This window comes from Condylostylus longicornis, unplaced genomic scaffold (assembly GCF_029603195.1).
Source record: "Condylostylus longicornis isolate FDR11 unplaced genomic scaffold, ASM2960319v2 ptg000080l, whole genome shotgun sequence".
Taxonomy (NCBI): domain Eukaryota; kingdom Metazoa; phylum Arthropoda; class Insecta; order Diptera; family Dolichopodidae; genus Condylostylus; species Condylostylus longicornis.
The window spans coordinates 3,382,863-3,408,722 of NW_026578048.1; positions in this window are offsets into that span (position 1 = coordinate 3,382,863).

Sequence of the window (25,860 nt, forward strand, 5' to 3'; positions counted from 1 at the left end):
TAGTTTTGTACAATTTCTTATTAATAGGGTTTGTAATTTGTTATTTGCTAAATCAATTATATTTGTCGCTATTTTATTAGCTTTTTATTATTTTTTTATTACAGCTAAATTTAACTAGGCAGTTTTATAAAAAATTAAAAATATTAAACTAAGTTTGTTCATAAAATAACAAATGATTCTCTAACATGAAATCTCTCGAATGGTTCCTAAAATGGACTTTGATTGCATCCTTTAAAATATCCAAATTGTTACTGAATTGAATAATAATAATTCTATAACATTTTCAAGTAATAATTGCAACATACAATATTGAATGCCATTTTCTACGTGCAATATAAAACATTATGTAAATATATGTTTATATATAATTTATGAAATCCATAAATTTGATAATTGTTTAATTTTAATTTCTAAAAAAGTTTGTTTTTGCAGATTATCTATTTTCGTTTTAAATCAATGATAATATCAATATGATCCCTGATTTATGTTTATTACTTAAAAAAAATGAAAAGATAAAATGATTTCCCTAATTTCTTGGAGTTGTTAGGAAAATTTTATATATATATATACAATGAATATACAATTTAATTTAAGAACTAACTCAACTTAAAACATAAAGTAGAAAATTAAGTACAAGAATGAACAATGAATGAGCAAAAAAATTATTTAAAAGTTATTATAAAATTTTAATCAATAATCATTACTGTTAATGTTGTTATCCTTAATTCTAATACAAATCTTTTTTTTTTTAATATTGCATTGATTTTATTTTAGCTTTTAAAATAATATTGAGTGGATTTTATTTTAGAAGCTTTGTATTCTTCAATAATACTGAAATTTTCTCATTGATTTCCCGGATAAATCTAAACATTTTTCATTTATAATTTTTTCATAATTAAAATTTTTAATTATTAGCCGTATTTTGGCGGCTTTAAATGTGAATAATACCTATAAGATGACTTAAGAAAATAATTTTATCTTCATTACATAAATTAAGCTTTAAATTTTATTCTTACATCTACTTAATTTACAGATTTTTTCTTAGTCAATAAGACTAACATGCATTAAATTTTTCCAATTAAGTAAATAGCCATTAATATTTTAGTTATCCTTTAATTTTAAAATTTCTAAATAAATAAATAATAATGTAAATATCTTAAAATAAATTCAATTCTTAATTAACATTCAATGAATAATCAATCTTAAAAATATTAAAAGCGACTAATTTTTAACACTTATTAACTTCTTTTGTATATTTTTCACTTATGGACATAAATTTTTCCCTTGTTTTTTATTTTAGTTGAAGGATCAAAACTTGCAGGCCGGGACAAGTGCAATTTGCTTTTAAAATAATCTCCAAATAAGCACAAGACACGACCTACTAAAGTTAAATGATCTCTATTTGTTTGTGTTTTTTCCGCACTTCTGTACACAAAATATATAAAGTATTTACAAAATTAAACATTATTTGCATATTTTTTTTGATTATAATTAAAATTAAATATTGACTTTAGTAATTTTAGGACAATTTGTTGTTTTTTCTTTGTTGCTTTTGTAAATCTGTAATCACTTAAAACAACAGTTTTACGTGACGATTTTTAATATATAATACTGTTGCAATTTGAGTGTTGTACTCATTTGAGTTATGATGATTTATTACAAATCGCAAATAGGCCGGGACAAGTGCAATATTAATTTTTTTTTAAATAAATAATAAAACATTGACACTTTCCCGCCCTACATGAAATTTGCTTGAATTATTAAGAGTAAGGCACTTCAGGTTGGTTCATTTTATTTCATCAGTTTTTTTTCTTTTCTGGGTATTCATTCCTCTTGTATTTGAGATTTTAGATAACTTCTTTCATTTTGTGTTTGAGTTTTAACTTAAGGTCTCAAACTTGTTTTTCCAGCATATTACCTAAAAAGAATATATTTATTAGACAGAATAAAAAAATGAGGAAATTTGAAAAAATTGTAAATTTTAAAAAACACATAGGTAGTGATACTTGTCCTTTTATTAGCCGGCTAAGACTTTCTAACCATCTTACTATTGAAATCTCTGAATTTCTTAATTTTATCTCTTTATTTATCTTTCACGATTTTTATATTGATTCTTTTTCATTTACATTCTTATTATTCCATTACTATTAATCCAATGATTTTGTAAATGTGGTGCAATGCTCAATATGACGTTCTTAATACCTGATGATTTGATGATTCCTAAAATATTTCAATAGAAAATTAGATTATCAAGGAATTTTTTTTTTTAAATTTAAATACTGAATTTGAATGGCTCTTGACTCCCCCAATTTATATTATTTAATCTGTGGAGGTTAAAGTACCTTTTTAAATGAATTTAAAATTTAAGTTTCGGTATAGATTTTCGGAAGTTTTAATTGGTAATTTATTTGTGATAATTTTTACTGGCACATTATATAGTAAGTTTAAGTCAAACATGCAAACTCTTTTTGTGCAATTTTTTTCATTATTTACAAAATGGCAGTTTAGTAAAAGTATTTTACTTTACTAGTCAAAAAATTTTAACTTCAAAGCAGTACAGTGCGTGTTAAAAACTTATTTTTATATAAAATCAATATTTAATTTATGTAAATCTGCGTAATACTTTAATTTGAAAGGTTTGTAAATGATTATTTTAAATTTTCGTTTATATTTTTAAATGTGTATTTTAAATATGATATAAATATTTGTTAAGAAATCAAAAGTTTGGAAGTGCTGTTCGAACGCCACATTCTCTATAGTGAATTAACAAATTAAGCTTAGGTAATTCGCAAGCTGTGATTACTACTAAGCCGCATGTTGTAGTTAGAAGTGAAAGAGATAAATAAATGAATAACATTTTTCGGAACAGAATAGTAATATAGCGATTATTATACAAAGATTTTTAATTACTTATTGGTAGTGGGTTAGAATTAATCGCAACTGACAGTATAAAAGTATAGAGACACATATATTAAATTCTTATATTTAAAACTAAAATTCTAAAAAAAAATACTTGCAAATTTACTATTTTGTTGTTGTTCACTTTTTTTTTTATATTTTTTTTCCAATTCTTATTCGATTCTTTTATTATATAATTTTCAAAATTATTTGAAAATTTTCTAACAAAATCTTAAAATTATAAACCTTTTAATTCTTGAAATCTTATAAATTTATAAAAAGAAGAAAAAAAGAGGAATCTGAGTATATCTGTATATGTAAGTAGTTAGTCTGCGGCCTATCTTAAGATCTTTAAAGAATTGCTGGCAACAAGAAGAAAAACAAACAAAACTAGAAATACAAAATATTTTTTGTCTTTAATTTTCTTTTTTATTCGAATTTCTCCTCCTCCTCCTCCTTGCATTTTATTTAAGAAACAACATTATTTTTTTTTGTGGGTCATTGTTTTAAATCATGGTCGCGTAAAGAACTATAAAGGTTCGTTATGGAACAAGGGGTAAAATATATACTTACATATGTATGAATTTAATGTATATATTTTGTGTGTTCGTATTTAAGTATGTATGATTGTTTTTGATATTAAATGACGGTGATGAGATATTTGGGTACAGTTTTGTTGTTCTTTTATTTTTTGGCTAAAAGTACCATATTTTATTTTACAAAATTAAACAACACGAAAAAAATGAGCTCAAATAAAAAAAGAAAACAAAAGAAGAACAAGGCTAAGGCAAAAGAGTTTCTTTCCAAAGAAACTTAAAAATTTCGATCGAAATGAATTGGTTTTGGTAATTTTTTCCTTTGTTTTTTTTTTGGAGCTCTTATATGCTTTTGTATTTTTATTGTTGTTCATTATCAAATTCCCCCCATACAATATATTTGTTAAATGATCGAAAAACTTTGTCTTTTTCCTTCTGTTATTTCTTTATGTTTTTCTGTTTTTTTTTTTGGCGGAATAATGAAACCAAACGGAGCACACACAAATTATTGTCTTCTTTTAGAATTCTGGAGCAAAAAGAAATATTGGCATTCACGTACATACAACGAGGACATATGAGAAACTCAAAAAATATTAGAATGAGTTTTAAAAAAAAAAAAAAGGGTAAAGGTAAATGAGAAGAAGGCAAAAAACCAGACATAATAGGTAATTCGATATTAAAGAGGCTGTCAGATAATATGTGCTTATATGATTCAATAAAAAAACAAAAAGAAAAAATAAAGAAGGTGAATTTTTTTTGTAATATTTCGTGAACTTTAAAATTTTAAACCGTTTAAAAATGTTTAAATTAACAAAAAAAAAAAAGAAAAACAAAAAGTAAAAAAAATTTTAGTTGAATGAAGATGATCAAAAATTTTCTTAAAATTTTTATTTTTAGTTTATAGCTGAAGAGCTTTATTCAAATTTCAAAAAAAGGATTAAAATTTCATTTTCCTAAAAATAAAGAAAGAACAAAACAAGTAAAAACGTTTCAGTCGGTATGAACCGATTGAATTATACCCTGCACCTTTCATTGTTGTATAGCAATTACTCAAACCTGTGAAACCATTCTATAGAAACTTCACGGATATGTCTGACCTATAACTGAACACACAACTACCAAGTTTCATGAATCTATCTTTATTATTTTTCCAAATATTTAAAATTATCTTTTGGAGTTGTATGGCAGGTACCCGAACCTGTCAAGCAATTCCACTAAAACTTCGCAGGTATATCTGATCTATAATTGGACACACAACTGCCAAGTTTCATGAATCTAACTTTTTTATTTTTTCAATTATTTAAAGTAAGCTTTTGGACTTGTATGGGAGCTACTCGAACCTGTCAAGCAATTCCACCAAAACTTCAAAAATATCTTTGACCTATAATTGGACACACAACTGCCAAGTTTCATGAATCTGACTTTATTATTTTTCCAAATATTTAAAATTATCTTTTAGAGTTGTATGGCAGGTACCCGAACCTGTCAAGCAATTCCACTAAAACTTCGCAGGTATATCTGATCTATAATTGGACACACAACTGCCAAGTTTCATGAATCTAACTTTTTTATTTTTTCAATTATTTAAAGTAAGCTTTTGGACTTGTATGGGAGCCACTCGAACCTGTCAAGAAATTCCACCAAAACTTCAGAAATATCTTTGACCTATAATTGGACACACGACTGCCAAGTTTCATGAATCTGACTTTATTATTATGCCGAATATAAAAAATTTGCTTTTGGAGTTGTATGGCAGCCACCCAAACAGGTGCAGCTATCTCATTAAAATTTTTAGAGCATATGTAGAATATAATTGGACACATGTATACAAAATTTTATATTTGTACCTTTATTAGTTTTTGAAATAATTAAAATAAACTCTTTGAGTTGTATGGCAGCTACCCGAACCCGTTGTCCGAATTGGTCCAATAACAATAGGGTTCGTCCTTGGCACAAAAGAAGCAACTTGTGAAAGTTTGGTGTCGATTGCATTATTCGTTTTTGAGTTATCGTGCGATCGGACGGACGGACGGACGGACGGACGGACGGACGGACGGACGGACTTGTCTAAATCAACGCAGAATTTTACGCTGAGCAAGAATATATATATATGTCCATACCGCAGATGACTCCTTCAAGTAGTTACAAACTCCATACCAAAGTTAATATACCCTTCACGAAGTGCAGGGTATAAAAATATCATAAACTATAAAATATGATATTTCAAAGTACCAAGGCTCTAATGGCAAAAATTTGTAAGCAAACCTATAATTTATATATACATACACAATACTACAAGCATGGTATCCGGAGAATCGGTGATCGCATTTGTGAAAACAGGGTGACAGAATAGATCTCAACAAATAGTGACAAAGATTCATGTAAGATTCATTAAGAACTTTAAAAATTTGATATTTTCCCTTTTTTATATTTTCCTTTATAATTCAGAACTGTAGAGCTTGACAAACCTATTTTTAATTGTTATTGTTCTGAACATGATTTTGATACAAAATGTCTAATGAAAGTTGTAAGAACAACTCCTAACTATGTACATATGTGTATAAAGGGAAATTAAAATATTGAAAAATCACAAGATTCTAGCATTTTACTTTAATTTTTTTGTTGCCCTTGGCCGTCATTTATTACTTAAATATTATTTTAATTAAGTGTATTAATTAACAAATAATTTGTGCATTTAAGACATTTCTTCATTGATTTACTTTTGAAGTTTACCAGATCCAGAATTATTTTTCTATGCAATTTGATAAAAACAGTGTTCTCTTATATAATTTTTAAGGACCAGTAATTCTACGTCTAATTTCTGAATTTTGTTCTGAATTTTTAAAAACTATTAATATATATTTTGCATTTATGTCTTAGCTCTGATTAGTTGTTTAGTTTCTTTTGAATTAGAACAGAATTAAATTCGTATTAGACCCATTTTCTTTCATTTAGAATTTTCAAAATTATTAAAATTTCTTTTAAAGTAAGCTCTATATTATAATACAAGCAACTCCTATATTACACTTTATTTTTAGATAATGTGCCTTTACATATTTTATAGATGGACGATAACATAAAATTTCAAATTAATTTTTATTTTATTTTTATTAATATTTAATTTTATTTGATTACTAATATACCCGTCATGTATATACCCGCATATAACACGTATTTAATTGCTTCTATGTTTCCTCTTGCTATTAGCAACTAATAGTCTCCCCACTATAAGATTTAATTTTTATTCACCGTTTTTCTTAATATTTACTTAATTTAATTAATAAAATATTGAAAATTTTATTTAATATTCATAGTATGATCATTATCTACTTGTATTAATTTTAAATAAACGATAAGTTTTTATGATTGAAAAAAAAGAACTGTGAATATTTTTTTATTTGGAAAAATTAAAAATTAAAAGAAATTTATTATCAATTGATATTTGTTTTTCTCTTAAAATCTTATACTTTAAAAATTACTTTACATAAAAGAATAAACATTGAAATTTATTTGCAAAATGAAGTGGACATTATGGATAACTGAATTTTATCTTTCATTTTCTTCGTTCATAGTGCAAATTTTAAAAAAATGTTAGGATTTAAATGAAGGCTCACAGACAAACATCATGAATGTACCTAGTTTGATTATTCTGAATGAAAATAAATAACTGTCTTTTAAGAATAGCAAGAATCAATAAGGACAAATGTAGCGTCCTTAATTGTAAATTTATATATTGCTCCAAATTTGATATTTGAAAGGGTTTTTAAATACAAATTTGATAGGAAAAAAATTGCAATAAAAATGTTAATGTAAAATTTTTAAAGTTTCAAACCAGTGATCTATAATATAGTAGCTAGGACAAATTTGAACAAATTTTTGTGTTAAATCTGCTCATTTGTTAATTATGTTTATACCATGTAATAAATATTTTCGTTCAATTATAATTGAAATGAAATAATTTGTTTAATTTGTTGAAAAAAAAAAACATTCTATATTCATTTCGGCATTTAATTTTAAAAAGCGCAGGTAATGTTCATTTGAACATCACCTGCGTTTTTATAATAATTTTTAATTAAATGGCAAAATAATTACCTTAAATAAATTGACACACATTTCTCTCTTTCTCTCTCGCTATCAATTTTACTATTAGATATCTGTTTGTCAATTTATTTATTACTAATTCCATAACAGATTTTTTATATGCAGACAAATGTACAAAATGCTTTTAAAAAATTTATTAAGTAAACATGAGCAAAATATAGGTAAGTGTGCAATCAAAATAATAAATAATCATTTATTTTAACATCTTTGAACAAATTATCTTAATAATTGCATTAGACGAGTATGTATGAATATGAAAATATGGAAAATAATTTCAAAATTAAAAAAAAAAAAACAAAAATTCATTTACTCTTTTTCTTATTTGATTTTTTTTTTGTGGCATCATAAAAAGAAATTGTGTGCTATTGAACAAGCACTAAAATTTAAAATGAAAGTTCCTATATAAAAAAGCAAATATTAAAAAAAAAATTTTATCATGTTTCTGTCTTTTAATTAAGAAATGTAAATTTAATAAAAAAAATTTAATTTTCAATTTTAAAACCTTATTATACACTTTTAATTCTATTGAAAAAGGCTATCTTAACTAATCAAGAAAAATCTGAGGGAGAAAAATTACAAAAAACAAAAATAAAAATAAATAAAAAATAATTAATTCAATTTTTCCCATAAAATTAAAATCTATTTTTATATTTTTCTAAATGAATATCAATTCATTTTATTATCTGAAATGATCATAAAACAGTGGCTCTTTAAGTAAAGTAAAAAAGAGTCAAAAATGAACTTAAGAATAAATTAGCTCTAACTATGCAGGGTGTAACTAAAACTCGCTCATACATTTGAAATTGCATAATGATAGAAAGATCACAATTTTCATTATAATTGTTACACAATGAACAGCTTAATTAAATATTCAGTGTAATTGAAATATAACTCAGTGAAATTGAAAATAAAAATATCACAATTATTTATTATAGTCACAAAAAATTTAGAAATATTTTTAATTATTGCAATACGTAACATAAAAACGTAAACAGGTGCAAAAGAATCAAAAAATTATGTTAGCGAAAGGAAAATGACATTTAAATAATATGCCAAATATGAACTAAGTTGACACATTCAAACTAATGTGTCATTTACTTTAACACCAAATCAAAAGATATTTTTAAATATAACAGCAACAATGCTACAATACAAACGTCATGAAAATATAAAAACCTAATGTAATGACAGAAAAATGAGAGAACATGTCAGAGCTCATATCATGCTATTTTGCTCTACATATTCATTAGATTCATTAAATAGAGTACATATTCATTTTTAGAACAACCTGTTTAAAAAATTCTGTTGAACACTAGAAAAGCATTTTTAACAAAAAAAAAAATCTGAAGGAAGAAATCAAAAATTACGTCTTTCATCGCAAAATTTCTACAAAATGCAATTTTTTTCTTCTTTCTTCAACCGTGTACAAATTTTTTTCATCTCTTTTTTGTTATTTTGTATCGATTTGTTCTTGATTTTTGTGTTTTTTTTTTTTGAGTTGAAAGGTATAAAAACTAAGTATATACTCCACCTTTTTTTTACCGTTAGTTTTTGCGCAAGAAATAAGAACGTGGAAGAAATAAATGTCAAAAATAAGAAAACAAAAAAAAAAATAGAAAGATAAATTAGAAAAATGAAAAAATAAATGATATTGATTGTTCTATAATGATGTTGATGATGATTTTGTATTGATGATATTGATAATAATAATGATGATGAAAATGATAATTATGATTGTGATACCTTTTACAGATCATATTAAAACCGCATCATTTGAAAGGTGTATTCAGTCAGTCAGTCATCTATAGAGAGAAAAAAGAAATTAAAAAAAAAAAAAATAAGCAAAAGAACAAAAAACACCAGGTTTTCTTAAAAATTTTTTCTATAATTGACTATTTTTTTTTATAGGGAAAATTATTATAGTTGTATAGAATATTGAGTGAAGGAGAAACAAAAAAATGGAAATTCAAAAGAAAAAAAATGGTAAAAAAATGTTTTTTTTTTGTCTTTTCGTCCATCTACGTTATTATTGTTTACCATTTAATAAAAAAAATAAAAATGAATTAGAGTTGCCGTTTACCGAAATTTTCAACATTATTAATGCAATTTTCTTCTCTTTTTCCTAATGCAATTTGTACAGCATATACGAGACAATGAAAATATTTTAGTAAATACTTACAATGCAATCTATCTCGTTCTTTATTGCTGAATATATTTTTAATAGCCAAAAGTAAAAAAAAAATATGTTTCCTCTTAAAAATATCAGCCATACTCTATTAGTCGAATCATGAGGTAATAGGATATTGTTGAAAAGTATTTTGTTTTCACTATGGAATTTCAAAATTTTTAAATTGATTTTATTTAGAAAAATACAAAATTTTTGACTAACAATCCAAGTGAAGTCAAGTAATGCGACTAACAGAATATTGATGTATATTTCAATCATAGCTCTCAAAAATTTTTTGTCTCTAAACTGTGTAAATATAATTTTAATTAAGTCGTAAAGCTTGAATCAAAAAAAACTTTGTGCCATTTTTGCAATTTATGGTGTCAAAAACCAATGATAAAATTAATTTCCTTTCATATAGTAAGTGCAATAATATTATAAATGTAATGACATATGTACAACATATATTAAAAATTTAGTATTGTAAATAGTTGACATTTCTTAGAAACACTTGCAACAACTCTCTTTATTCTGTCATGAGCGTGAAACATTGATTTGAAAGTGGCACATCTTAACACAATATTCAGTAAATTTTTCAACATACACATACGAGTATGTATGTAAAAAGTGCGATAATAACGATTTCTTAAAGTGTTAAGTTTATAATTATAATATCAAATATGATTACTTTTTATAGGCAAATCTTAACACACATTATCTGCGTGTGTATATGTGCATATACCATTGAAAATATAAAAATTTCTTTTTATAAATAATTTCTTTTATATTTTTTTCCCATTTTCCACATTTTATAAATCAATCATTTTTTTCGTTTTTCAAAAGTTTTAATCAATGATGACAAGATAGAATTTCTTCATATATATGTATGTACTTATGTTCGTATTTGTAGAACACAAGAGTTCTCGTTGTTGCAGCAATGTAATATTATTAAATGATTTGAATATGTTAAGTCAAAATGACAAAAACAAAAACTAAAAAATTATTTTGAACTAATGCCATTATTCTTAATTTTTGTTTTTTTATTTCATTTTATTTATTGTCAAATGCAACAATGTTATTTTAATATAAAAATTTTAGTGAATAATAATTGTGATTTATTTCAGGAAATAAATTTATATAACAAATAATAGATAACATGTTGTATGCATTTTATTAAAAATAATATTTTACTAAGGTTTTATTAGAATTGAATTTCCTTATCTAAAACAAAAATTTCACAGAAATTCTCAATAGTTAAAAGAGCTCTTTTAACAATTACCGTCATGCATGCCCACAAATGCGTGTATGCATAATGTATTCAATATAATGATACGATTCGTCAAAAAATCTCAATTACAAATATAATATTAATAGGATTTTCATTGAAAATATCATTGAATAAGATTTAAAAATTTGTAAAACTCTGAATTAGATTTCTGAACTGAATTAAACTTCGAATTAGAGTGTAAATTTATGAAATTTTAATAGCAAAGTATTTTAATTGTCAAACGCAGTTTATTTGTGATTCAAGCCAAAAACAGTTTTAGTAATTCTTCTAGTGTTATATAATATGCCACTTTTTATGGAAGACTCCAAATCACATATAATCATTATACAGAAAACTATTATACGTATTTTCTAATAAAGTAGTTACGCATGTACATAATATTAAAATAATTTAATTGAGAACACAAAAATATTAATTCTAATTGTATATGCTATTTTGATAATCCTATCATATAGATTAAATTTCTATTTTCTCTTGTACTAATAGGATTTATACAATTAATTATACAAATAAAAAAGTTAATATCATAAAATAAAAAATAACACGGTTTTTACCCCATAAAATTTTAATAAGGCACTGGATTCTTTTAAATGACACTAATTTTTCAATTGTATGTAGGTAGCAAATAATTGGCAATTGTTGTTAAAAAATAAATTCCACTATTTAAAAAAAAATAATATCATTAATAATATAGATTAAAATGAACAAAAATGTATTATTTTTAATCTAGTAATTTTTAATCTTATAGATAATAACATTATTATATAAGTTCTTAGTTAATTGCATATTGTAAAAAAGATTTAAATAACTTAATTTAGTCGGAGTCAGAACCATCTCATAATTCATGTAAGAAATATTAAAATAATTATATAATTTAAATTTTTTACACAAGCTATTAAATAAATTTTATACTCTTCTTCTCTTTTTACTACATGTAAAAATTAAAAGTACACAGAGATTAAGAATAATGTTATGCATAAAATTTTTCATGATGATCATCGAAAAATATTTAAAAAAATTCAATTATTTTAATATTATTATTATATTAAAATGTTATTAAATTTATAATTATGAAAATAAGACTCAAGTTTATATCATTTAATTTTGTAAACTGAAAATCAAAGAATTTTGATAGGTTTTAATAAAAGAAAACTTTATAACGATATAAAGTCAACACAGAGTTGCCATAAAATCAATATCTTAATAACTTAAATGAAGAAAATTAAAAAAATAATAAGCTTTACATAATATTCTCGGAAAAATATTTTTATATAAAAAATATTAATCTATTGAAATTGTGGATAATTTTTAATCGAAATTCTCATTTTCTTTAAAAAGAGTTTAGGAATTGAACGGCAAGCGCCAGTTTAGTGTTATTTATAGCGGGTATCACATAGCGAGTATTGATTTCTATGACGCAACAAGCATTTGCAGAAGATAAACCTGTAATTTTTTTTCTATTCTATTAAGTCTTAATTATAAATTTATTGAAAAAAAATAATTTTTTTAAAATAATTATAAAATATTTAAGAAAATTACAACTGTACATTATATACACATACGTATTTGATTCAAAATCATCAAAGATTACATAAATATTTCCAATACATAACAATTAGTTAGAGTAATAAAAATCCTAAAAATGAAGTACTAAGCAATCATTTATTTGCAATATAAGAAGATCTTAAATTAAAATTTATACTTATAACTTAACATTAACGGTTCAAAATAATTACTTTTATTAAACTTTTGAGTGAAAGGTCATATTATATGGAAAAATAATAAAAGAACTATTGAATATTTTTTTTTTTAAAAATTAGGGCAATACGAATAGATTTTTATTTTATGCAATTACCCCACATACATACACACACTTGCAAATTTATGCATATATGAGCTCGTCTTTTGAGAGTTTGAAAATTCATAAGTGTTGTAATTTTAAATGTTAAAGGTAAAAAGAAAACTAGAATTTTTTTTAGTGTCGATCTTTTCTTCAAATTTAACACGAATTCATCTTTACATAATATATAAGACCGCAATTTATGTATATTGGAAATTTTCTTGAAAATATTTATAATTTTTATTTGCATTCTTTATATGAACTATTATGTTCTAGTTACAGAGCCTTAGATTTATAATTCAAAGTTGTTCCTTTTATACTTGTAAATTTTTATTCATCCTTTCATACTATTAATGAAGTTTTCATAATACATACAAGTTTTTTTCTTCATCGCGTTTCGGTTCAATTATTGTGTGATCTTTTGTAAATGAAAATTATAATTTCTTTTTTTTTGCTGTACTTTTAAATTACTTGTTTTTCTTATATTCCGTCATAATAATATGTTTATCTCTATATGCATACATATGTACATATATATTAGCTTCATTGGAGTTATGATCAAATGAAATCAAGAAGATTGATGTATAAATGAAATATTTTATGTGTATACTTTTTCCAAGTTAAAATTTCTTTATGTACTTATTCAATATATAAGCCCATGCACTATAATATTAGAAATTAAAATTTTTATAATTTATACGAGAAAACATCATCTATCTTTACAGTGCAACTTCTTTAAATTGACTATTTTATAAAATTAAAAGTATAGAATGTTTCTTATCACGTTTTCTAAACCCTTAAATTTTATCGTGCTTTTGTATTATAATGAGTTCCATATAGTAAGCTCTAATCGATTTTATTGCATAATTATGCAATTATAACAAATTTCAATATTCATAATGAAAATAAAGAAATTATAAAAAAAAATTACAATACATATTCTCTCAAAAAACAAAATACAGGGTGATTCAGATCAGAATTTTTTTAAAGTTGGAAGTGCATAAAAAACAAATATTTGGAATCCTGTTCATTACCTTTCAAGAAAAGAAAAAACATAGGCAGGGGATTGTTTTCTGATATTTTTTTAAATCCTTGTGAAACTGTTGCAATTTCGCACCAACTCCTAAACAAATCAGATTTTCAATTATATAATCAATTATGAGTATATATTGTTGTATGATTTCAGAACCACTCTGTTTTACATATAAAAAATAACATAGAAATAGTATGATCATAAAATTTAGTTAAAAATATTACTGATTCAATAACTTTGTGATAAAGGAAAATTAGAAAAGAAAGAAAACTTCAATTAAATTATTATACTATACGTAGTATAACACTTATTATTTTTCTTTTGATATACTTTTTCTTCTAATTTATATATGTATACGAGTATAATGAGAGTAGATATATAAAATAGATTAAGTACAAAAATGTACATAGATACTACCTATGAATAATTGTTTAGATATTCGAGTTCGACACCCAAGTTCATGCACCCAGGTGATCAATTATATCATTTTATCATCATTCTTCCATATATAGACAAAATGTTGAATTACCGAGCAAATATTCAACCGATTGAAAATATGTATGTGTATGCACAAATATGAAATAAGTTAAGAATGCAACTGAAATTAATTTCAATAATTTTTAATCTTTTGATTTACTTCATTCTTTATAATTTTATTCATAACAAACATATGTGTTAGATATAAAAAAAAAAAATAAAAGAAAATTTGAGCGCCAAACAATATTGCCATCATTGACATTTTTTTTGTAATTCATTCATTCAATTTTTTTTTTTTCAATTTTTCTCTCTTGTGAGTCGTAAATTTAAATTTCAGATCATGATTTCATAAAACAGGAAAAAAAAATGTGATGTGATTTAAAAAAACAAAAAAAAAAAACGTGTTCCTGCATTTTTACTATTTTAGTTTAAAATAATATTTAAAGGTTACACTTTATTTTCGCGCTTCTCATGACTTACACATAAAAAAAACTTGGAAGAATAAAACGTTTTTTTCTTTATTTTAATTTTAACTGACTGCTTAGAATACAGTAAGGGAGGTATAGTGGTGGCAATGACGCCAAATATCACAAATAAAATTTTCAGCTAATTAGTATCTATCTGCTTATCTTATTATATTTTAACTAAATCAAACACTTGGAAATCGAACTCCATAAAGTGAACTTACCCTAACAACCAAATTTATATTTTTCCATGTTTGCTAACTGGAAAACTACTATTTTCATTGAAGTTTCATATAACTGTTTAGAGGACATCTTTATAAACTTGTTTTTCAAAAGTTTCGTCTTGAAAAATACAATGCGGTCGTATTGTGTGCTGGTCACATCAATTTTTTTTTGTCAATTGTGTACAGATAAAGTTTTTTTTTTGTTTCTTAAATTATGAATCTTTCAAAAAAAAAAAAAACAGATATATAAATTGTTTTGAAGTCGAACAGAAATTTTTCTCTTTTAAATTTTACACTTTTAATTGAATAGTTATACAAAATTTTTAACACCATTGTAATGTTATGTTAAAAATATTGACATTACCCAATGAAACTGAACAGTATAATAAAAATAACATTATATTATTATTAAATTATAGAAAAAGAAATAGAAAAAATTATTCTTACATTGAATAAACTAATTTGATAAAAACCTGATATAGATGGAGAAAATCGTGAAAATTTTCACAATTTAACAACATTTTTATGCTGCCAATATTCTCTTCTATTGTTGCCACATGATTTCATTTAACCTCCTTTTTTTTTTAAATATTAATCTGAAAATAAAAGAATAAATTATTAAAATTAATTTTGTAATATTTTAAACATTATATTTTACAAAAAATATTCTTTGTATACATATACTTATATAGGTGGATATTAATGTATAACTATATATTAATTATTGCTAAACATCTGTGTAATAATTATGTTATACTCGTACATAATAATGGTTTTTGAAGAGTTTCATACATATAATTGAATTAATTATACTGCACACAAGATTTAATATATACACATTGTATAATTTTATGAAAAATAAGTGTACTTGTTCATTTACGGAAATTTAAAATTATTATTGTTATTCTATACAGAAAGAATTTGTTTAATATTATTTTTATATATAATTATAAATATTTTTAATTAATAATAATTTTTATAAAAATTTTTATCATTTTTGTCAATATTAGTTGATTAGTTCAAAAACTACTTATTCAATTTTCGTCCAATTCAATAAGGTGTCCAATAATATTTGTAAAATTTAGTTAAAATATGCTTTATTAGCATAAATTGTACATTAGTTTATTACATTATAAGATTCTTATAAGTACAGATAATTTGAATATATTTAATATTTATTTACTCTTAATTGGAATTATCATACTTATATTGGCACAATATAAAAAGAATATTTTCCCATGTATAACATTAAAAAAATAAACACTGATTGTGTTTTGATTAAAATACGAGTATGAATTTAAACCTTCAAATTTTTAGAACAGAAAAACTAAGTTTAATTCTTAATGTTATATCGTAATAAAATCGATGATCATATAATTTAAAAATAAATTTTAATATTCCATACAGATTAATTAATAAGTAATCGAAATTAAAAGAAAAAAAATTTTTTTTCTTTTTACAATATTCGGGATCTTTTTTTTTGCCTGCTCTCAAAATAATTTCATTGAACCGATATATAAAAGTTTTCAAACATGTGGTATAAAACAAGGTCAAAATAATCTCTAAAAAACTTTTTTAAGCTTTTGTACCGCAATTAGATCTCGTATCTTTAAAATTATTTTAATAATGTGTTACAAAATTATTAGAGAATTAAGAAAATATTAAATTACCAAGTTATTATCTATATTTATATATATATATAATAAAATCCTAAGGGATCAATACAAACTTATTTCTAATTTGAAAATCTTAAATTATAAATTGTAAAAAATTTTAATTTAAAAAAAAAATTAATTAAAAACTATACACATTTAACGTTTCCATTAAAAAAAAAATTGTAAAATTTTATAAAATCAATGAATTTTTTTTTATATTGTGTGTGATGAAAATTTATGAATTATTAAAATTAAGTTCTTAAAAACCATAATTATTCCCACGATGATATTTTTAGAAAATCGGAATATCAAAAATGCATAAAAATATTTATGTTTTTCGTCAGTGTTTTTTTCTCATCTCTTTATTATTATTATTATGTATTAGCAAATTTCAAGAGAATCTTGAAATAATGAAAAGTTTTAAACCCCTCCGACAAAATACCAAAAGCATTTTTTTTTATTTTAATTTTGTTTAATGTATTTTGGACTGTTGTTCACAAAAATAAATAAAATTTACGAAAAAATAAATTTAAATTAAAAAATATTTTGTGTGTAAGTAAAATCTGCTATATATACATACATAGATTGCTCAGATGTTACATAGATTGCTCAGATGGGAAGCTATATAGAGTACAGATTAAGCATCACAGCAGATGATCGGATAGAGACATGCATGATTTTAATGAAAATTTACATTTTCTTTTCAATCTAAAGATATAAAATTTCTCAGTTGATGAACACTATTGAAATTTTACTATACGTAGTAAAACTTTTTCATGCCTACAATTTTATTTCAAGTTATTTATTGCATTCGTAGTTTATATTTTCTCTAAGAGAGTTTATTTATGTATATTGAAATTTTTGCAATTAGAACTTTAAAGTTAGAATTTTTCAGCCTATAATATTTATTTCTCAACATTCAAATTTTGAAATCTGTTTCGATTTATTTTTATGCGTTACATACCAAACAGAAAAATTTAAGTCTGGATATAAAGTAATTTCATTGAATACTTAACAGTGTGCGCGAGCTTATAGATATTATGCCAATTTCATTCAATTTCCTTAGAGTTGCTTTTTAGAAAACATTACTGCTTTATGTGGGTAATAAATGAAAATTGTTGGCCTTAATTGAAATTTACACATACTATGTACAAATATTGCAGGTACCAACATATTCGAATATTATTTACTCATTTTAAAGTTATTTGAATGGAAAAATTATCATTTTATGTAATAAATGTCCCAGACCAACTATAAATGTTTTGGAAGTTATTTTTTGTTTCAATTTTTTAATATTTCATACATGTTCCTTGAAAAAAATCTATATAAACTGTTTTTTTATTCACTGCATCTAGATGACTCGACAAAGAGAATAATGATTTTTGCCTTTTAGCTTTATTTTAATTCTGTCGTACATTCTTAGTTTTTTTATACGATTTTTTACCTACACATAAAAATTTGTTGGAAAAAAAGTGATTTTAAAAACAAAATTTCAAAACTAAAAAAATAATAATCTTTAAATGTTTCTTAAGAATACAAATTGAAATTGAAAAAAAATAAAATAAAAATCATTATAAAAAACAAAGAAAAGAAAAGCGCCATTTAAATTGTGAAGTTCTAGATGGCGTGAATCGGCGAATGAAGTATGACACTCTGTGCTGCAAAAAACAAAAAAGAAAACAGCAACTCTAAAATTAAATATGTAGGTATTTAAGCACATTTTGGTTGCTAATATAATGTTTATGTTGGTGATTTCGCTCCCGTCAATGATTATTTGCAAGAAAGCAGAAAGATGAAGAATTAGCATCATCATTATTATCTTTAAAATTTATAAATACATACATGAAAATTAGTGAAATAAATGAAAGGAGAAGACCCAAGATAATAATTATCTCAAGAGCCTTTTTTTTGCGATACACTCAGAAATAATGCTGTTTACAGGGTTTCTATGAAAATAAAAATTGAATTTTTCAACAGTATTGTTAAATGATTATTTAAATCATAAAAAAGTGTAAATCTATCTTTTCTATTTATCTAAACTAAATTTAAATGTAAATAATAAAATAATGTCTGGAACTACTAATGTTGTATCTCAAACAATTATGAATATGATCGTAAACAAGATCGAAGTAGAAATACACGTACTACATATTGAATAAGCGAAAACAAAAATTTATTTTAGTGGCATCATGTTACCACTGTGACTAACATACATTAAATGAGTCATAAGCAGTGACTTTCATTGAAACACTCATTAATAGAAAGTGGAACAATCTCAATTGGAAAAGCGTACGTCTATAAAGCGGTAAGTCCAGTTAATTCGAGTCCAGTTCGAGGAAAAAAATTTTTCCATTTTTCTGCCTCTAACTCGTTCCTTTGATTCCATCATTCATCTGTTCTGCAGTTGTATGAAAAAATTTCCATTGAGTTAATATTATTAGTGTATAATAGGTACAATACTTATTAATTAAACAACTATACTACACTTTGTATTAGTAATTCAGTAATGTTCTAATGAAAATTAATTTTCAATAATATATAAACAACACCTTGTAACATAATACGAATATAAAGAGTTTTAAAACGATATTAGAATCGCAACATCATTAAATTTGGCAAATTGCGAATTTATGAACGAAAACACAAAACCTCATTTTAATTTTCTGTTGTTTTTATTTTTATTTTAATATTCTACATTAACTTTGATTTTTGTTCTGTTTTTCGTTCAATATTTTTTTGTTTTTTTGCGGTCCAACTAAAGTGAGGTAAATAAGAGTACCGAACTCGAACATAACAAAGAGCATTATTGAAATTTTAAATATATATATATACATTTGTTTTGCACCCAAATTCCAAATGATTATGGGACCGAGCAATCATAAAAAGTAACCAAAATCAAAAAAAATCTTATATTGGAGAAAAAAAGAACGCAAAGCTTCATTTTCAAGGTAATCGAACATTTTGATCATAATATAAAATTTACCCCAATCATAAATGGATCAATAAAAATTTGTGAATTTCTTACTTAACGTAAAAAATTTTGAAATAAATTATTATTCAAAAGGGATAATATAATTATTTTTAATATCGTAAATCAGGTAAGTTTGAAATCAAGAAATAAAAAAATTAAAAATTTTTTGAAACACAATTTCTATATAACAGTTGTATTTCAGTTGTGGAAGAAAAATGTATGACTTTCTCAATAAATGAAATTGGCCCTGTGATATAATTAAAAAAATTTTGATTAATTTTCAATCTCCTTATAATGTATGTATATGATATATATACTACATGATATATATGCATATATACTATTACAAAAAAAAACCATAAACTTAGCCAAGAAAAATATTTACCTCAAATTAAAATTTTCTTCCTCCTTCTGTTTTATTATTCTATTAATATTGGAAAACCGAAGTGTAGCTCTACATATTCCTAGTATTACAAATTTACTGGGTTAAAAGCACTAAATAATTAAAATTTTATTACTTAATATACAAGCCGGTACCTTTAAGTTATACCTGGTTAATTGGTTTAAGAAAATCAATGCTGAACTAGTTTTTTTTTGTTAAATCAGTTAAAAGACTCATAACCCGAAAGGATCCGGTAAATATGCTATTAAAATGTTCAAATATCTAAATTAAATTTTATTGAACTGAAAAAAACAAATATAACACATTTTTTATCACTCATAAATTTTAATTTTAAATTAGAGTTGTGAGCTCATGTACAAAATATGTAAAAAATATTGCATAGACAGTTTGCATTGCCACCTTTTTTTTTTGTTAATTAGTCGAGAACCACTGACAATTTTATTGAATGGAATTTTAATTTAAATCTAAGAAAAACTAAATAAAATGTATGTAGCATGTAATTAAATATATCCAACAAAAAATCATAAGCAGGGAATGAAATTTAAAAAAAAATTTTTTAATTACAGGAAGAAATTTTTTATTAATTTTTCATGTTTTATTTTTTGGAGAAAACCTATAACAGGTTAAGTGAAATACTTTCAAAAGTATAACTAACCTATGTAATTAAAAATATTGGAATTTTATTTTTAAATTAATAATTAATTTTTCTAAGATAATTCAAAAATACCAATATACTAATTTGTATTATCCTCACGTTGTGTATATATGAAAAATTGTAGAAGGAATTTCATTATTAATATTCTCTTGCAGTATAATTATTAATTTATAAACAAGAAATAAAAAAAAAATTAAATAATAAATTTCATTTATTAAAACCTAGAGATCACATAAATGAATATGAGAGTGTCTATTAAATTCAAGTGTGGTAACGTCATACATATAACTAAGTACTTGTACTTGGTTATAGAAAAAGCAAAAAACATAAAAATTCTCTTAAATAAAGCCGCAAATTTTATTGAATTATATTTTACGGTCAACATAGTGCTAAGAGTGCTAGTATCTGCATAAAATGGATACTTTGTATTAAGAACAAATTCTATTTGATCATTTTTCCGTATTCATAGATTTATGCATTAATACCTGTAGTACCTAATTAATATTTTCTAATTTGTGTAAGAAAAGTTAAAAAAAAAATGGACTGATCAAAGTTATTAAATTTTATAAAACTTTTTAAGTAATGTGCTAATCTGGAGTCTGAAACTTTGTAGGAATAACTTTAAAAACAGTTCCTGAACAATCCTAATCCTAACAGCTCTTCGAAACATTTTTAGTAATAAGCTGAATGACTATATTTGTTAAATTTACTCATTTTAGTAAGCAAATTTGCAAATTGTAAAATTGGCCAATATAAAGCGAATATGACTAACTAAACAAGTCGATTTGGATCAAGAAACTAAGAATGTATATACATTGAAGAGTTATTGGAGTTTTATAAATCTTTATTTGATTATCTCTATAAAATATATAGTAATCCCCATAAAATATATAGATATAAAACTTATAAAAATTTGGGGGGAAAATTTTTTTTTTAAATCCTGGTAAATATTTCTAACATTTGCAATAGTATATTTAGGAAAATATACTATTTTTCCTTATTTTTATTTGTAAAGTTAAGCTCCTAAAACTCGTAATTGGTTCAGAAATCGTATATTAATGTAAATAATCATAAATTGTATAACAAATGAGTTTATAATTGTTAGAAAAATATTGGGCTTTTTTTTGAGTTAACTGTTATATTTATAATTAAGAAAATCATAACACGATATCTATTTCATAGTATAAGAGTGAAAAAATTGTTGTATTCTGTTTGACATGTACAACATTTATGCGATTACAGTACAATTAAATAAATATTAAAATTAAATCAAATAAAAAATTATATAAGATATGTAAATAGACTATAAAATAAAATGTTACATTTATATAACATATAGGTACTTGTTTTCAAAATAAGCATTGAGTTTGAAGAAACTTGTTCTCCTGAGAATCCTAATTGCAGTTCAGTACATCAAAACAAATACAATAATTTTCTTAATAATATTTTGCTTCTATATTTTCAATTCAAAATCAAGTTGCCATTAAATCAAATTCCAAATTTTAATTATTGCAATAATTGCTAACTTAATGTGTTTATCTTGACGATGTCATCTTAAGCGGAAGTTAAGAATTAAATTTATTAAAATGTTGACGATATTTAATTTTTATATAGTTAATAAAAAAATTAATTTAAAAATACAAAAAGAAAATATGCACTAGGTTTTCTTTTTCATTGTGTCTTTCTTTCTCTTAAGTTACAATTTTCATATATAAATTGCAATTTGCAATATACTTGTAGAATATCATTAAAGAGAATAAAAGATGTAAGAATCTTTGATAAAATATTAAATTTTGATTTTGGTTTTTTATTATTTTGATTATTTTAATTGTTTTCTTTTCAAATATATTATTCTTTCGCTCTTTTTCTAACTTTTGACTCGTGGCTCTTTGTAAAGTGTCGATATCAATACATTTGCTAAGTCACATCTGTCATTTTCACATTTTATTGAATTTTACCGCAACCGTTCAACATACGAGTATTAAGTTCATGTATAATGTATTGTCATACTAAATGTATGAATTACAAAATAATATTTACATACATGTTCGAAGTGTGCGTAAGAAAGTTAACGTTGATTCAAAAAATTTATTTTTCTAATTTATATTTGTTTATAAATTGTCATATAAATAAGTTCGACAAAATAAAACATAGCGTATTGCGCGTATTGTGTATACATACTTAATACATTTTTATAAATAAATAAACAACTGTACTTTCCAAAAAGATAAAAAATCTGACGTACACATAATGTATACTCGTATTGTATGATATAGAATTGTGAATTCTATATTGAATTTCCAAGTAAATTTGACAATTGAATGATAAACCTGATATTTTAGGAAAATAACTTGACGCTTTGTATTTAATTTTAAAAACGCTTATGGATTTCGACGTCAATTTTTGAATAATTCGGAAAGCTATCTATAAATGCCGTTTTTTGGATTAAGACATTTCATATGCATATTTTTTTGCTACAGACTTTAATTCTAATTTGTCCATTGTTTTGTACTGTATTAACAATGCGAAATGTTGAGAATGTGATAATGTTAAACTTTCAATACGTTGAAAAATATATATCGACCCTTATATAAAAGAAACTCAGAATGAACATCTTGTAGTTCTGTTATTTTAAACTCAAACTAATCACGACTTATTCAAATTTCTATTTATATTTATGTATTCAGTATTTAGTTAGAATAAATTTTCAACTATTACACGTATATAACACTATTCAATTTTTAAAAAATTGTGTGTATGTTTTCTTGAAAATATTTAAAAATAACAACAAAACGTATCTAGATCAAAAGAATTCTTTAAAATACGAAACACATCCTGGCTACTATATTTTACAATTTAACTTATATTGCAATATTCCATTGTGCTTACATATATGTAGTGTTAAGTGTATATTATTCAACCTTATTATACAATAAAAGGTACAATACCTTCTCAACTTTGTATTTATTGGAATTTCGAATAGGTTGTATAATAAGATGAAATAGAACGGAGAATTATGTCCAACTTTCAGGTGGTATTCTTTGTTTTTCTTATTGTTTTTAATCAAATATAAAAAAAAAAATTATTTTTAATATTTTTTCTGATTTAAAAAGATTTGTTTCTGTTTTCCGCTACTAACTTTTGTATTCTTTTTTCGTTTTAGTGTTTGGCAATATATTTAAAGGTACAAATAGAGGAAAATCTTGTCTTTTATATTTTTAGAAAGTCGTTAGAACTATATAACCATTGAATTTGTATCATTAAATAATAAGAACAAAAACACAATTATTATTGTTTTATGTAACATAAAAAATTTTTAAATGTCAAAACTATAGGATATGTATTGTAAAAATCACAATAATCTTATATAATAATTTTATGAAAAAAAATTGTATTTTATACTGTAACAGAACTGCTTAAAAAATTAAGTCGATTTAAGTTTAAGTATAAAATACAAGTGCATTTAAATTAAAATTGAGCTTAAATTTCTAAATGGTGTGTTACACACCACAGCATAGGGCCTTTTGTTTAAGTAACATTTTTGTATGAATACAATGTTAACAACACAATAAGGTTTCCAAGTACACATTGCCACTTAAAGTCAATTAGATTTTTTTTTATTTTTTATATTTTTGGATATAGTTCCGTTTGAGATGTAAAATATAATAGAAATTTCAAAGGCTCATATTAAGAATTTTCTAAGACTACGAATGCATAAATCTACATTAGTTGTAACCTTTTTTAATATACCGAATATTGTATATGGTAAGTCCAATTATATTTAAATTTTTTAAAGCAAGAGATTCTTAAGTTTAGTTTTTTATTTAAATATTGGATTTGATTTAATGAATTCTTGTAAAACTGGACCTTTGCAAAGTTGTTCTGAGATTTTTTTTCCAAAAAATTGAAAAGGATTTCTACAATCATCTCTTTAAATGATTTTCAGCCATAGAACCCACATTTTTCGAATTATATTATAAGTATTGTGTGAAATTTATAATACCATTCTACTTTTCATAATCAAATTATTTCTTATCGATAAAATATATTATAAGCGTGCTTAAATAGTGTACTACTACTACTTATTACTATTATTTATATAAATATATTTTTTTTTTGCTTGATTTAATAACCTGAGCTCTACAATATGAACTAAATATAGTATGTGAACTTACCCGTAAATAGCTATTTTGAACGGAATAAATATTTTTCTTGGGCATATACACCTTCCCGGAAGGTAAGATAAAAAAAAAAAACAAAAAAAAAAAAAATAAATAATTTAGAAAATGAGGAAAAAAAAGACCTCTTTTCGGAAACTTTAACACCAGAATAGTTTATAAATCATTTTGTACAAGATAAATACTATCATATCTATTAAACTTTTTAGAAAAACAATAAAATAAAAATAAGAGAAAATCTATGGTATTGGATATCATTTTTTAAATAGTCGAGTAAAAAATAATTGACAAAATAATGAAATAAAAAAAAAATATCTTTAGAAGTAAATAAATAATAAATAGGTAATATACAGGATGTTTCGTTACAAAGTGCACTGCTATATTCCATTGTATAGGCCCTCATGAGTAGACAAAACTTTTGTATGGAGGCGATATTCACAGCTCAAAAGGTTCGGAGTTACAGTTAGTTTGGAGTTCTGATTCTCTTCTGTTATGCAAATGTTTAACTTAGCAACCTAGTTTTCCTCACATTTGCAAAAAATAAATGGCCATGGATATATAGCATTTGGGGTTACTCATTGACACAGCTCTGTAATCCAGTTTACAATGGCATCTCAGTTTCAAAACTTTTGTCTACTCATGAGGACCTATACAATGGCATATAGCATTGCGCTTTGTTATGAGCTACCCTGTATGTTTGTATGTTGGTATACAGTACAAATGGCAAAATCTAAAATAGTCATTATAAAAATATTATAAAATATGTACATATATGTATATATAGAAATGGGAAGATTATAAAATTTTAAATTTCACTAGAAAAAAAAATTTCTTTTAAAAATGCTATAAGGAGGAAAACTTAAAGGAAAATATGAAGAGGAGAAAAATAAAACTGCACCCAAAAAAATAAAAACTTTACTCATATAAAATGAATTATTGTTATAGGTTGGTTGTTATATTGGCGTTTTCT